General features: G+C 38.3%; 1 protein-coding gene across 1 annotated transcript in view; it reads left to right on the top strand.

The window, feature by feature from the left end:
- The window catches only part of GNAL (G protein subunit alpha L), a 182,928-nt gene that overhangs the window by 14,480 nt on the left and 152,650 nt on the right, over positions 1-15,798 (top strand). The window lies entirely within an intron of this gene.

Here is a 15,798-nt window from a genome sequence, read left to right as displayed (position 1 = left end):
AATCTTGAGAATGGAGAAACATAGTAATAATGCTGCAGCTGCATGACCTCCTCTGGTGGTTATACATCCAAAATGTGAAAGCCCAGCTGTGAATAAACTGAACTTTCTGGTACTGTTTTTATCTCTCAATGCCACCATAATGATCTGGACCTCTCAGATGCTTGTCAGACATGTTCCCTGTCTTGACAGCATGAGAATGTCTTCAAGTCTTAAAAGTATACTGTTCCTGGCTTTCCTGTGTGCAATCTCCACTTCTAGTCCAGTGAAAAACGCTGACTGGTAGCAACTATTGATATCCTCTCGTCTCACTTCAGATCAGCATGAGAGGCAGTGTAGTGGAGGGTGTCTTGGCAGCAGCATGCCAGGTTGGGGTAACTGCCCCATCTTGCAAGGATTATCAAACTGCATTGCTGCTGCAGATTTCCATAACTGAAAAGTCTCCATCTGACCAGCTTTGGGAACCAGTGGCCAAGCTAAAAAATGAGTCCCTTACTGCATCAAGCAAAGGTTTCTTAGCCTAGACAGATGGACAGCCACACTCCTGTGAGGGAAAATTTTGTCCCTGCCTCTTGCTGCATGACAAGAGTGCATGGGAAAAAAATGAGGCAGCAGCTCGTTGTTGCAGTCAGTAATCTGATTTACCCCAACATGAAGCAGATTCTTAGTTAATTAATTGGAGGTTACCAGGATTTTCTTGTATAGTCAAGTTACTGCATCATGCTCATGGCTTAAGTTTACCTTCTCTGGTCATAGAAGTGTTTATGTAGTGGTAAAATTTTTATTACAAAGCTTCTGTATAATTATTAGGTCTGCCTTTTTTCCTTAGAAAATGGATGTGACTGTAAAAGTAACACTTAATAAATATTTCTGTGAGCAGTGTAAGTTATTGAACATGTCATCAGTGGCTTGATAACAGTGTAGATTGGAAATCCTGTATTCTTTTGTTGGAACAAAATGGGATCCAAATCCCATTCAAAATATGATGCAATTTTTATCTTATTATTTTAGATCACACATCTGTTCTGCTCTTCTCTGCTTGTCTTCTATCTGTGGTACTATGCCAGAGCTAATGAATCCTGTGGGATCTTAGCTAAGCTGAGGTCAGTGTTGGATAAACCATGTCAGTAATTCAGAAAAAACTGAGTCACGGGGTATTGTAACTTCCGGCCATTGCTGGTTGCTCTAAAAAAGCCAGCGGAATTACAAAGAAAGTTCAATAACTTGTTTACAAATATGGAATAAATTTAGGCAGACTTTGAATCTGAACTACCTGACTATCTGAACAAGATACTGTGTACTCAAACAGAAGCTGTGATACTCCAAGCTGTCTCCACCGGCATTCCCAGTTACCTACTGATTCAGGTGAGAAGAACGGTGCTGCTGGATATGAAGGGATTTGTGTGTGTGCCCTGCTGTGCAGTGAGGCAAACTTCTCTGTGGCAAAAAGAGGCATACAGTTCTTGTTTCTCAGAAAACTGTAGCACCCCCTTGGCTGAGCCAAATGTCTTCTTACACCAGTTTCACCTCTATTTGCTCTTTACTCACCATATGCTTTGCACTGAATGAAGCAGGATTCTGTAGCTAAACTGCCATGGCTTATTCTACAGCATGACTAGAACTGTTAATGCTATCTTTGCAATTTGGAGAATTGGGAGTAAACTGGGAAAGAAAAGTTTTGGTAATTTGATTATGAAGGCAGCATGGATTTTTAATTTTTTTTAAACTTGGGAGGTGCATGATGGTTAATTTCAAGATCAGCTCATGAAATACCATATTCTGATGAAACTTCTGTAGGAGATACGGGCTGGTCTAGCATTTTTGTAATGGTAACCATTGGTTTTATTGCAGACTGAAGTAAATTCTCAGCTTCCTAACAGCTCTTTAGTAAAGAGTTGCAACCTTCACATGGCTTAGTAGATGCTCTTTATCAGTTTCCACATCTTGCCTATGAATGAGAATATGCAAAAGTCAGCTTTTGTTTATGGTTGTTTATTTTTCAGGCCCATATATTTTCAGTCATCTTCTGCCAGATGTAATTTAAAAGTTGTGCAGGACGTTCTCCCTACTGATGGTAGGAAATAGGTCCTTTTGGAAGGCCAGGTGGTCTTTAAGAGCACTTTGATGATGGAGTGAGGTGCACTGGATTGGCACTCATTCATCACACCCTATTACAGTAGATGCAGGTGATGGAACACTGTAGGTTTGCCCCAGAAAGGCAGGTGCAGTTTTCATAGATACAGGGATGTGAAGGCAAATGTCAAGGACCTTAGGTTAGATGGTATCTTACTGTAATACTCACAAGTTGACTGTTAACTCCTTTAAATATTTCTTAAGCTATTGTGTGACATTATGTGAGGAAGACTGTTTCTTGCATCTCAAGTCCCAGATAAACCCATTGCCACCAAAACAGTAATTGCAAAGGCTACTGTGAATAGTCTTAGCAGAGGTGTATTCTACAGGTTGCATTCAGGCTTTGTAGTTAAACAGTGATAACTGTAGACATGTCAACAACAACTCTGAAGATACTTGTCAAAGTTTATTATAGCTTGTGATTTACTTTTCTTCAGTTTCCCACTCCCACTCTGCACCCCCCTCCAGTTTACACCACATTTGGGATGAAATGCATATGTTTCTGTGTTGGTGCTTGGGTAGCAGATAAAAGCCATGCAATTCAATTATTTCCTTCCTGTCTCATGTTTTCTCCAACTTGGCCTTTTTATTGCAACCTCTTAAGGAGAATCTTCTCTGGTTGAAGATAGATACTGAAGACATTGAGAGCTATAAAACCAGTTTATGTACCCTTCATGTTTTCTACAACTGCTGTTCCTGAAGCCCTATGGGAAGGAAGGATGATTAGTGGGTATCCTTGACTTAGTGGAAATGGTTTGAGTGGTAGCAGTATCCAGTGTTACTCAGGGCTGTAAGTGCCTTATCCTATTTCTTGTAAAGCAGTGTGTCTCACCAACTTTGTCTTAGAGAAGACTGGTGTTAATTCAAGGTGCATCTGATTCTTCTTTTGCAAGCTGTTCACCTTTCATCTCTTGAGCCTTCCTCCTATTTTTGGGTTGCCAAATGCATCAGACATAGGTGAGATCACCTTTACTCATCCAGAAGCTTAGTTGCTTTAACAAACAGATCCTCCTGCTCACTGGTGCCTTCTGATATCGTGATTTTAACTTAATACAAGTGATGGAATTCACTGAAGGAATTATCCATTCTTTAGAGATAGAGAGAGTCTCATCTGTTAAACTTTGTGTTGCAATAAATCTTAGCCAAGATGTGGTAGAAGTGATTCTAAAATTACATCACTTTCCAAGGCCCATGGCTTTACCCTTCTGCACATACCAGTGTGTTGAACTTGAGGAAAGCTGAAGTATAAGTGTTCCCATAGGTTCATCCTCTTTCTTTTTGAGCAATGTGATTTACAGTACTGGTGTGCATATTAACTGCAGACATTAATCTTTTGAAACTCATTCATAATGAGCAAATAATAAACTTGCAGGTTTTGGGTGGGTGTTCTAACGTCATGAGATCTCCCTAAATAGTTTTCATTAAGTGTGATTTTACCTTGAATTTTGAGATAGAACTGATTCAAACCCAAAAAGGGATGCCAAGTTTTGAGAGAAAAAGCAAAGCTGAGAAACCTTTCCATTTTCTAATGCAGAAGGGAAAGGATATTATGACTGATACCTGGATTAGGAAATTTTAAATACAAATGTTTAAGAGGATGTCATGTTTCCTTAAATATGTTGGAAAGCAGCAATCTGCCTTGGTATTATGAGTGAATGTATATTGTCATTACAAGTTCTTGTCTTCTCAGGGGACCACACATCCTTGACTACTACAGTTTTGTGTATATCAACTTACCGGCACTATAAATATAAATGTTCTGATGCAGGCTTGTTCTGCTACCAAAGGTGTAGCTGAAGAATTTAAGACAAGTCTGTTCACCTTGATAATCTATAAAATTACCAGTGCTTTATTCTTCTGATTTCAAAGAAGTAAGATGTGCTTGTCCTGTTACATATTGAGAAAACTAATGACTAATTGACTGCTTGAGACTTTGTTGTTATTATTGTTGTAAATCTGTGGACAGGTTTGTTTATCAAAGCAGCATGCATGACATTTTAATGGTGATGTTAATGAAGTAGTGCTACTGTCACTAGAAATACTGGACTCTTCCAAAATTTTTATGGCTGTGTGGACCACTAAGATGATTAGGAGGAGGCCTTCTCTTTCAGTGAAACTTGGAATCATACATCGTATGTAAATATGGCAGGAGGAGTGAGAGTGGTGTGGATTCTCAGCTGTAGACTCTCAGCTTAGGCCATCTTAGCCAGTTTGGAGAGTCTCCCTGCTTGATTTGTCCTTGAATTCTCCTTACTTTCACCCTTTCAAGACTTTCAGAGGGGGCTAAAAATGATAGGCTGGAATGGGGTAACAAACCCAGAAGTAGGACAGATCAGAGAAGGGTTTGCAGTTGTGTTGCTCTTCACGCGGGGTGCTTAAGGCATTACTGCATTCTTTGCATTTTGTCTTTAATCCTCGTGGTGGCAGCAAACGTCAAGAGAAAGGGAGCCAGCTGAGCGCTGCTGACCTGAGTTTTAATTACAGTTAAAATGAATATGCTCATACTTACACTTTTAGCTTTTGTTTCCAGTGAGGCAGCGTCAAAAACAGAGTCATCATCTGCAACGTCAGTTTTTGTGAACTTCGGAGAGACATTTAGTTGGGAGAAATATTTCCTCTTCTCCTCTCCATCCCCACACCAGCAGGTGAATGCAGCATTTGTGGAGATGGTGAAATGCTGAGAAAACTTACATGGCACGGTTGAAGTTTCAGTTGTCCAAAAGTGTTATCCAAAGACTATTGCAGTTTTTGAATGATGAGGGTTTTTGTTAAGTTCAGCACTAGTGCCAGGACTCTTGCTGTTCAAGGCACTACATTACCGTAGTCTTCCCTAAATTGGCACACAAAGTCAGCGTCTGTCTGATGGATTCCAGTTGGAAACAGAGACAATCTCAGGCATCCAGTGAAACCTATCAACACAAGGCAAAGAAAGAAATACCAAATGTTAATCATGAGGTACTGATAACCAAATAACTGAAAAGTCACTGATACACTGAAAAGTTGGCTGCAGATTTAACACTGTTTTAATTAAAGAAGGTAGATAGAACTGCCTTTTCCAAAATAGCATCATAGGCAATTTTTTTTACTGTAGATTGACTTGATAATGTGAGTGAACAGTTATTTCAGGGTAAAAGTGAAACCAACACAGGGATGGGTTCATTTCATGTCATCTTCCTGACCTCAGAATCACACATCAGTTTCTTGAGATCTTTTTCAGGTGACCAAAAGTGTTAGGTATTTGTTCTGTCTTCTGTGTTTCCTTGGCATACTGTGAAGCGCTCATCATATATATCAAAACTTTTGGAACTCAAGCCAGTATTACTGAAGTTCATAAAATACCTAGAAGAAGGAAATAAGATAGGAAAACAAACAGCAGTTTATATGGAAAACAGGTAAATGTAGTCTGTACACACTTTCTGCAGGACTACTTCTGGTATCTGTCCTGAAATTGTTTAAGAGTACTTTGGGTGTTCCTCACTCAAGTAAGGATGAAAATATGCTTTTTCTGCACTGTATTCCAAAACTAGAAAATGAGTAATAAATATTTAAGTGGGGGCATTTTCTGTATCAGAAGTGGGCTAAAAGGCCAATTTAATGGCTCTACCTTCCTGAGCTGCTTAGGATAGAATGCACTTAAAAAGAAATACAAATTGAAGGGATAGACAATTGTGCCTATAGACATCTGCTTCTTTACCTTAGCATCTTTATTTTAGTTATTTGAAGTCTTTTTTCAAATAAATTGAGAGCTCAAGATGGAAGTCTCTGCAGAAGTAGTTATAGGATTAGAATAAACTGTTACTGTATGAGAATCAAGAGGATTTTTTGCTTGTCATTCCATTAACGGCATTAAAATACTACCAGGAAAAAGAACTATATGTTCTCTGATTAATATTGGCCTTACAGGGAGTGAGCATCAAGCCCAACACAACTGAAACAGGAGCATAATTTCTAAGATGAGAACTTGTACACAAGCTTAAGCTGCATCCTGAAGAGGACAGGCTTGTGTGCCGCTTTTCATTTATAGCGTGCAAGTTTAAGAGCTATACCAGAAATTCTCCAGAAAATCACAGTGTTAGATCTTAAAACCACAGTGTTACTCAACAGCTGGCAGATCATCTTACCTTTTTCATAATACTTACTTTGCCTTCTTGCCACTGTCTCATTCAAGGAAATTTTTGAAGCTCAATAACCTTGTTTTATGTTGTTAAATGTGGTACATTTATGAACTTCCATTACCCAAATCACTACTTGTATTGTAAGTGTTAATGATGGGATTGCCCTTTCACGTAAATATAAATATAATACAGTCTACTGATCTTCACTGCTGAAAAAGCACTATTTGGTGCAGTGTGGTTATGGAACAGAGTACAAATAAAGTCCTCTTTCTTTCTTGGTGACTGAGATGGATGTTCTTTTCCTTTGTTCATCCTGTTAATTACACAGTGTAAAGCAAGTTTGTGGGAAGAGAACTTGCGTTAGACCAATCGGGATAGTTGGAAATGGGCAAACTGTTATGTACATGAGGATGTGTGTGTTTTATGGTCAGAGCATTGCTTTTATTCTACAACCCACTGTATTGCAAAAGCTGAACCACCTCTGAAGGAATACGGGAGTGTGGTTATTTTTTTCTGTATAATCAGAAAAGGGGGGATGACTTGATAGTGGGATTTTTTTATCTTTGTGCATGTTTGGTTTGCTTTTTTTTTGCTGAGAGTTTTGAAAAACGTTTGAAGAACCCTGCAGGGCAACCTAAGACTGCATTCAAGAACAGATATGGTTAGAAATAGAAATAGCATAGAATAGAAAATGCCCTGAGATAGAGTGTCCTAGACTGAAAATTCAGAGGTAAAATGACAAGATGTAGGAGTTCAGAAAAGTAATTGGTACTTGAATTTTGGGAGAATTGGTTTCTCCATGAAGCACCTTGGTACATACACTGGTTACTTGTTTTGTAGAAGGGGCTGCTGCTTTGTGCTTGTGGGATGGGGTGGTGGGAAAGGAATGGTGGACACTTGTAGATGCATTAAAACTAAGCCAGCAGTTGGTGCATTTGTCAAATAGTGGGGGTTTTATGAACGTTTGGTGTTGTATGAAAATAGAAAGGTGCAGGAAACATGATGTAATTGCTGCAGTCACTAATAGGTACTTGTGTCTATGTAGCCTTTGGAAGCTGTATGGTTTCTGTAGATGGGCCATAGCACTTCAGCCTTTTATATGAAATTACATACTTTTTTTTACTGGTGTCAAAATGTGACTTTATTGCCCTGTGGTGCTTTTATTTTAAGACTGTTCAACATACGTAACCTCCAATTATTGAACAGCACTGATTCATAGTATTTGTAACATGGATCAGATAAGAAACAATTCCCAAGTACAGTAGGTATATACTACACAATGAGTAATTGCTTAAGAAACAGACTGGTTGCTTCATCTGTTACGTATTTTGCATTTAAAACTTTGTGGTTTTCAAACCACAATGTTTCAGTGGTATTGGCAACATTCAAAGGCTGATACTGCTTATGGGTGGAGTCAAAAAGATTTCTGTATAAAATATTGGCTGCTGAGTCTGGCAAGATTCACTTTCCAGACGTAAGCAAATCCATTTTAATTGGGGTATGATGTTATGTCTTTCATCACTTACAGAGTATATTATCAAAGAGTTAAGGGCAAATACAATGATTCCCCACTTTGTTACTGTACTGTACTGTAAAGTGAATATAGACACTTTTTACTTCATGGGATCTCGCTGTGCCCAAAAATAAGTTTCTGAACATATTATCCTTTCTTCTATGGTATTGCATGCTGAGGAAATCTGTTCAGCTGTTGAGAGCTTTGGGGAATAAAGGTCTAAACTACATCCTTCTGCAGCTTGTCTGTCACGAAGTAGAAAATGTTTTTATATACAGCCATTTGACAGCATCTATTAAGATCTCCATTACTTTCTTAGGCTATTCCTTTGGAGAGGATGAGTTGGAGTACATAAACAAAGACTTTGGGTCTATTTTGAGATCTCTGGATAAACATATGGTCTTCTGTTTCTTTAAGATTCTTTTAGGCATGAGTCAGGACTTTAGTGTAAGAAGTGAAAATATTTTTATTAGGTGGGAGTGGTCTTGATTTAGAGTTGGAGTATTCTTTTGCCTATGGTACTGATAAATTCAGTTTGTATGTCTGTAAAAGATGTATATGTGGAAGTCTCTTGGATACAGTAAATTAATTTCTGTTTTAAAATGCAATAAAATCCTTAAAAGGCCATCTAGCTGCATCATTTTTGAAGGACAAAAAAATACTGACTAACATTAAGAAATCTGGTTTAGGTTATCTGTGTCACAGTCACTGAGCTCGTGTCCTTTCCCCTTCCTTTTTGTTAATCATTCCCTCATGAGCTCCAGTCATCCATTTGGTTCCAGGAGGGATCGGTCAATTCTCCCTGAGTTAAAATGCTGGATCTATAAACTGCAACTCTTAATGTCTGTTTTGCATCCAGATTTTTGAGACTATATTCCTTGTAGAAGAAAGCGGATTCCTAACCCCTGACTAAAGAGTCTTTGTAATGCACAGCATTGTTACAAAGAAAAAAAATCCTGGAGAATGTCTCTTTAAAACCGTGAACGTACCTACCAGTCTCCTTTTCTCTCTTCTTCTTCCCTTTGCAGCCCCCTTCTTCCATGTTAAAGCTGTTGGGGTTTTTTGCAATCAGCACACATCATCCTGTTTTCTTTTTTAAAATTTTATTTCAGTTTTCCTGCAGAGGAACTTCTCAGCTGCAGACTCTGCTTTCTAATCTTTTTTTTGGAAGAGTGCCTTTTGCAAATCCACATTGCCCTTTGCTGGAGGTAGTGCAAGGGTTTATTGAGCTCTACAACTTCCTTGGCATTCCTTCGGCTGTATTTCAATATTTGTATTTAGTAAGCCATTTTGGTAGTCTCGTGAGCAAGCTACAGCATTAGAGCATAAGAGGCTGTAAGAATTAGCTGCACAGGATGATTTGAGTAATCCATCAAAATTTACAGAAGCTTTACCTTTTAGGGGGTTATATGCAGTATTCCTAAAAATGTTGTGGTTTTGTGTTTTTCAGTTATGACAGTATGAAAGCAGTCAGTCTGGTTGTATTTCTCATTAATCTTGAGTCATACATTTTAATAATAACTGTATATTTAGAATTTCCCAGGATTTTGTACTTTCTAAAGTAAGAGTGAGGTAGGCGAATTAATCTTTAATTTGATTATGTGGCTATAGACCTCAGATAAATTTGTTAGATAAACTGTATGTGTTACGAGAGTGCTGTATTTGTCTTATGTAATCATGAAGTTGCTATTAGTGCTTGTTACAAAAAGGTATTTTTAAAGACTTGATGTCTGTAGAATGAACATTAAATAAATACATGAAAAACATTGCAGGTGCGGTTCAGCAAAATGTGAAAGCCGATGAAGAAATGGTACCATTTTAATTTTTCTAGGTAAATTTTTTACAAAATGCCTTCTTTTTTTCCCTTTTTTATGACACCTCCACTTTCTTCCCCTCTCCCCAATATTATAACACATGCATTTCAACTTTTTTTGGATCCTTATAATTTGTGAATACTTGCACTATTCACACTTCCCACACTTGTCAATCTTCAGTAAAAACGCCTTCATAAGGTAGATATTATACAATTTAAAACATAAAATCCCCTTTACAATTATTTGTTATAGCTGTCTTCAGCTTCACTGGGGTAGCAGCAGTGAAATAGTTCCCACTTACTGATTTCTCATCATGCAGCTCTAGCAATATCCCCAAATCCATATTTAGCATGGGTGGCTGGGACTAGGGGAAGTGGGACAAAGGAAGATGTCCAAGGAGCACCTGGGGTTGTAGGAGTCAGTGCTTCTTCATTTGGTTGAGGGGGTGCATCTTTATCTGGTCTTGGAAAGACACAAAATTCACAGTCAATAAAATGATAGTGGAGGAGTGAAATGAGAGTCACGTAGATAATATTAAAACCAGAAAAAGCCAGTCTTGCCTTTTTCACAGGATATTGCTAAGTATGTGTTTTGTTCCTATTTCTTCACGTAATGAGAAGGAGGTGAACTGTAAGCAAAAAAGTCTTTTCTGCCTAAAAATGGTATTATAAAAATCCTGGTCGGCAACCCTTGAATTCATTGCAATTGAGAGAAAATCATCTTCACTGGTATTGGTAAAGTGAGCTCTTTTTTCCACTGCAGCCTGGGCCTTTTCTTGTGCTCACTAGAAATGTGACACTCATTGTAATGACTAAGTGAACTAATCTCTTTAATCAACCAGTCAGATGAAATCCTTGCCTACTAAGGACCTTTGAGAGAATAGCATGTGCTGAAGCCTGTTTGTAAATGTGCAAAAAGGTGCAGTTTATATGCTTTTCTTCATTACAATCCATGCCAGTGAATGCAGGTGGTGTTACCCAGCCTCTTCCTCCTGTCATATGCAGCTGAGCAGCGTGTTTTTAGCAACAAGGGTAGCGCTGTAACCAGCACTGTGGGAATTCAGACTGTGGATCAGTTTTCCCTTCCAGACTAAATGACAGTCAAATGTACTTTCCTGAAATCTTACCAGTGTCTTATCATAGCTGCAGGGTGTTGTTCTTTTCTTTTTTTTTTTTTTTTTTTTTTTAATGTGTGTGTGTACACCCCCTTCTTTTAAATATATTCCCATATCATTTTACTTCACTTTCTCCACTATTACAGCCCACCTCAGGGGTATAAAAAGGGATTTCCAGAACCAGGTTTCCTATCTCAAGGATCTTCTGGCATACACTGCTGCAAGAGAAGTGGCGTGATTGATTTTTAGGGAGCTTAAAGGCAGTCTGGGAGCTAAAGGGGAAGTAAGTCTGTTGTAATAATAGGTTAAATACTGCAGGAAGGCCCTGAAATTGTTTTATGTTCCTGAGCACTCAGCACCAGTGATGCAAAACTGAAGGCTTAAGGATTGCAACAGCCTTGGAGGGAATAGTGTGTATGGGTAGGTAGTAAGAGGATTTTTAAAAGGTCATGGGAGACCGAAGGCAGTCCATCAAACAGCAGTGACTAAGAACTGCTGGGAACCCCTCCATGAAACTCATACCTTAGATGGCTTTTCTTAACTGCTCTGCCTTCTACCCCGAGTTCCCTGAGACAGCTCACGATGGGCTGTTAGCAATAAAGTTATTCCCATGCTTTGATAATTAATAACTCTTGTATGCAAGTGTCTGAGGTGTGGGAGTAGCAACCAAAAATGGCAGTAGGTCATCTATATCAGGATTTCATAACTTTTTTTTGTGAGGTGCTCCACTCTGTGGAGGGCTGGCCATCAAAACCACCCCTTAAGAAAGGCACTACCCTGTGGTGAGTCATGTACCATCTGGAAAATGGGCTTACATTGCACTACGTGACATGTGCCATGATTTGTGAGTACTGGTCTGTGATTAACCTTTAACTGAAGAAAAGACTTTCTGACCACCCGAGAATATTCAGTTCTGCCACAAATTAGTATTGAAACTTTTAATGAATGGCTGTGCATTTGCTCAATATGTAAAACTGGGGTGGTATCCTTCCATGAATACCATGAGAAAGCTATTATTGGTACTGTTACTGATTTTGAGTTTTGAAAATAAATCTAGGAGTCATGTCCAGTTAGCAAGCATGATGGTACATTTTCTGTTTATGAAGGACTCTTCTCAGGTACTCATCTTTTATCACATTTTGAGAAAGTGGCTGAAAATGTCTCATGGAAATAGTATGAAAATTAATATTATTAAAGCTAGAGTTTGCTTTTTTGGGGAAATGGTTTGTGTTTGCAGGCCCTGCATAAATGTGTGATATGTCAAGTGTTGTGTTTTTGCCCGTTTTTCAAAGTATGGTATCAGTTGCAGCTAATGGTCCTTTTTAGTAGGAAATAAAATCATCTTTGATACACATTTCTACTCTGACACATTCATCTTCATAGTCTTACAGAATGTCACTTAGAAAAGCAATAATTTATAAAAAGACTGAATAATTACAAACCTTATGGTCATATCTTGCAAAAGAGAAGTTGCTAATAGTCCTCCAAGTTAATAGCTGGGGTTAATGTGTATTTTTTAATGGGACAGATTTATTATCATGAGAGTCAAAGTTCTTTCTTGCTTAGACTGTGAATTCCATAAGGGAATAGTAAGGAGTTAAGAAGGAAATATGATGAAATGTTGGTCTTTGCATCCAAAAGAGGATTTAAGTCATGTACTCCTGACCTTGTGATCCTCAATTACTTATCCTGGGTGAGGGAAATCTGTTCTACTTTAATGTTTTTATTAATGTGACTTGGAATGAATGCGAGCATTCTTTTCTCTTAGAGCGTGTTTAAAGAAAATAACTCTGGATTAAATAATACTAGATCTTTTAATTTTTAGTCCAAGTTCTTTTGCCAGTTTCTAATAGCCAGTTTCTAACAAAAAAACAACAAAAATTTTTTAGAGAGGGTTGGTTGTTGTTTTACAGGGTACACTGAACCTTGACAGTGGTACTCTGAGAGCTGATGGTCAAGTATATTAGAACGTTACCTAATAAATAATATATTTACGTCACTGTTATGACTTGGCTTCTATGAGGAGCACTGTAAAGGCTCAGTGCAAGGGTTAGCCAGTGGTTGCATTAATCCATCTTCTGCAGGTGTTGCAAACCGTCCAAACACACCACCAGGTTTTACCAGAAAAGTACGTTTTGTCTTTATTTCTAATGTATCTTCTCTTTTACCAAAAAACAGAGACAAATCAGACCTATGTCTTATGTTCTTAATTGTCTTTCTGCTCACCATTTTTGAACATCAGACTGTTTCCATGAACTGTCATGTTTGCCTCTATTACTTAAAAAACGGGAAATTTCTGTGAAGTGTAGGAAAAGCAGTGCAGATATGTTTATGCAGCTGCAAATTAGTCCCCACTTTAGAGAACTCATTTGTAGGTCTCAGAGTTCAGAGCTTCTTTAGTAAAATGTGAACTTGCATGAGGATGGAAGAAGGCAAATGGAACTGAGTGCTAGAGCAATACCCGTTAGTATCACTGAAAATTAACTCCTGACCTAGCAAAGCACCCAATTTTTAATCTTGTTTTTCAAATGATAAATTATGCTGTTGTAAAAGCCTAATATATTTTTTGGTGTGCTGTAGCTCAAGGTCTGCTTTAAGTTAAGGTTACTTAACTTGTCATTCTGAATGCTTGTGTAATGTTTCATTAAGTGTTTAGAATTCACAAAGCATTGCATGCATTGGCTTTACAGAGCTGTGGAAATCTCCGCAGGAAAATGCGTGAAGAGAGAAGAGGAAATAAAATTGTCAGATCCTGAGATCTGACCTGATGTGACCAATTGGTAGTTCCATCGATTAGGTTGCAGATAGGATTTGCAAGACAGACTATTGTATTTTTGCTGTGGACTGAGAATCTCATATTTTTGTGTGTAGCAAAGAATTCTTGTGTTTGGATTCTTTGTTTCATAATATAAATGCAGTAGGTCTGCATGTATTTTAGCAAATATCACTGGTCTGAAAGTTATTTTTGTCAAATGTTGGAAACGTGTTTTAACAATTCCCCAAGACTGCTTTAGAAGAAGTTTATATAGGCTGTCATAACTTACATGTCAGTTAACAACTTAACATCCTTGAAGTCTTTCTTTAATCATTTTTGCATGAAAAATTTAACTTTCGTGAACAGAAATAAGTACAATTGTTCTCATCTGAAAAGTCAAGTGAACATAAGCATGAGAAACAACTCCCTGAGAGGCAGCACATCTCTAGCAGAAGAGTACCAGTATGCTGCTGTGAATACTCAGGGCAGTGATAAGCTCTTCCTAACTCATTTTCCCATTCATAAATTGAAGTTAATGACATTTTCTCACTTTTTTTTTTAAAGGAAAGTGCTAGGTCATTCATAACCATTAATATTGTGAACACGGAGCTAGTGCTCACTTAAAACACGTGAGGACTGTTCTTCATGTTTTCCTGGTTATGCCTGCAAGGACACTTGTTTTTATGCATTGACATAAGCAGCCTGTGGCCTGCAGGCCTACTGCTGAATTCACTCTTGGCCACCCTTTGAATAGCAAGCTCCTTACAAGCTCTCTATATTGCTCCAATTCTGGCAGTCTAATCCTCAGGCATCATCTTTTGTGGGGGATCTTTGGTAGGGCTGACTTGGTTAGGACAATCTCCTGTCTGACTTTGCACACCACTGTTTGCACAGATTTCCCAGGTGAAAGGTGATGAACATGTGCAGTAATCCTACTTACTCTGTGTGGAAAGGTGGTACATGGCCTGCATGACTGGAAGGCTGGAATATGGTGCTAGGAACCATTTAAACAGTGCTTTGAAGTCTGATTGGTAGTTCTGAGGCTTCTTTGAGCACTCACCCCCACCATGTATGTGGATTTCACAAATGCCAATAAATTGATGTGCATAGAAACTAATTGAGAGGAGATTTTTAGTAGCACAGGCACCTGGAAACTATATCTCATAGACTCTAATTATCAACTGTTTGTTAAACTGTGGTATGGGAGTTTTTCAAGGAGTCCTAAGACTTTCCATGCTTTCTGGTAAGCACTTTGAATTACGTTGCATTCCATGTATTGAGCTCGTGATACTTATATATAAGTGGCAGGGCTGCCAAGTCCAGCATCTGGGACACAAAACAAACAAAAAAACCCACACCCCAAAATGTTAAGACAAAGGCTTGATTTTTAAATAATTGCTTAAATTCACACAGCTAGCCTGTGAAATTATAAGTGAGAATATTTTTCATGTACTGTTTTGTTTTGAAGAAATGTTCAATTGCTTTAATGACTTTTGTAATTCATAAACTCATTCACTACAGCTTTGAAGAGAGGAGTCAAAAGTCCTAAAAACAAGCATCCCTTACAGCATAACCCTTGTTCATTCCCAGAGGAAGTGAGTTTTGTGCTTAGCACAAGAAAGGAATCCTGCTGGGAAAAATAGGGCATTGTCATTTAATTGGACATTGCATCATAAAACAGATTCGTGAGGGAGGATGGTGTGGAGGGAATTACAGTCACGCAGGTATTCTTAGTTTAGAAGACTCAGTCTTACTAGATCTTGTATTTGTATTAAAATAAACTTATGAGATACGCTGGATCTTACATCAGCTTGACAGGAGCTACCAGGAAGGTTCTTGATGTATAGCACAGTCATGTCAGTGTGACCAAAATGCTTTCTGTTTCCACTCCTCTAACATCCTCCAGCACTGTGGTGTCTGTGATTGCCACAAATAAATTCCATCTCACAGGACCTCTCTGAGCTGATGTTCACTGCTTAACAAGATACTTATCAGTCTCAGGTCCACAGTTTATCAGATTGATTTCCACTCATTTTTCCATTAGTCTCTCCTTCCAGAAATACCCTTTTTCTTTGACCAAGTTCTGACTGACATCACTTCTGCCTGATCTGTCCTCCACAGTTACCAGTTCTAGGTTTTCTCTACCTTTTTCAACTAATCTTCATTTTGAGTAATTTTTCTTTTAACAGCCTCTGCGCCTATTCTGTATTTTGATGATACCACTTCTAAGTTCACGATATTTGAACCTTGCACAGGAGACACAGGGAACATATGTTTTTTCCAGACTTTCCTGATCCCAGATCAACTGCAGTTTTGGGAATGCAGAATTTCTCATGGATTGAAGCATTCCACCTAGG

This window comes from Sturnus vulgaris, chromosome 1, assembly GCF_052056855.1.
Source record: "Sturnus vulgaris isolate bStuVul1 chromosome 1, bStuVul1.hap1, whole genome shotgun sequence".
In the NCBI taxonomy this organism is placed as follows: Eukaryota; Metazoa; Chordata; class Aves; order Passeriformes; family Sturnidae; genus Sturnus; species Sturnus vulgaris.
The sequence above is the reverse complement of the archived record's forward strand: the minus strand, read 5'-3'. Positions and strand labels throughout refer to the sequence as shown.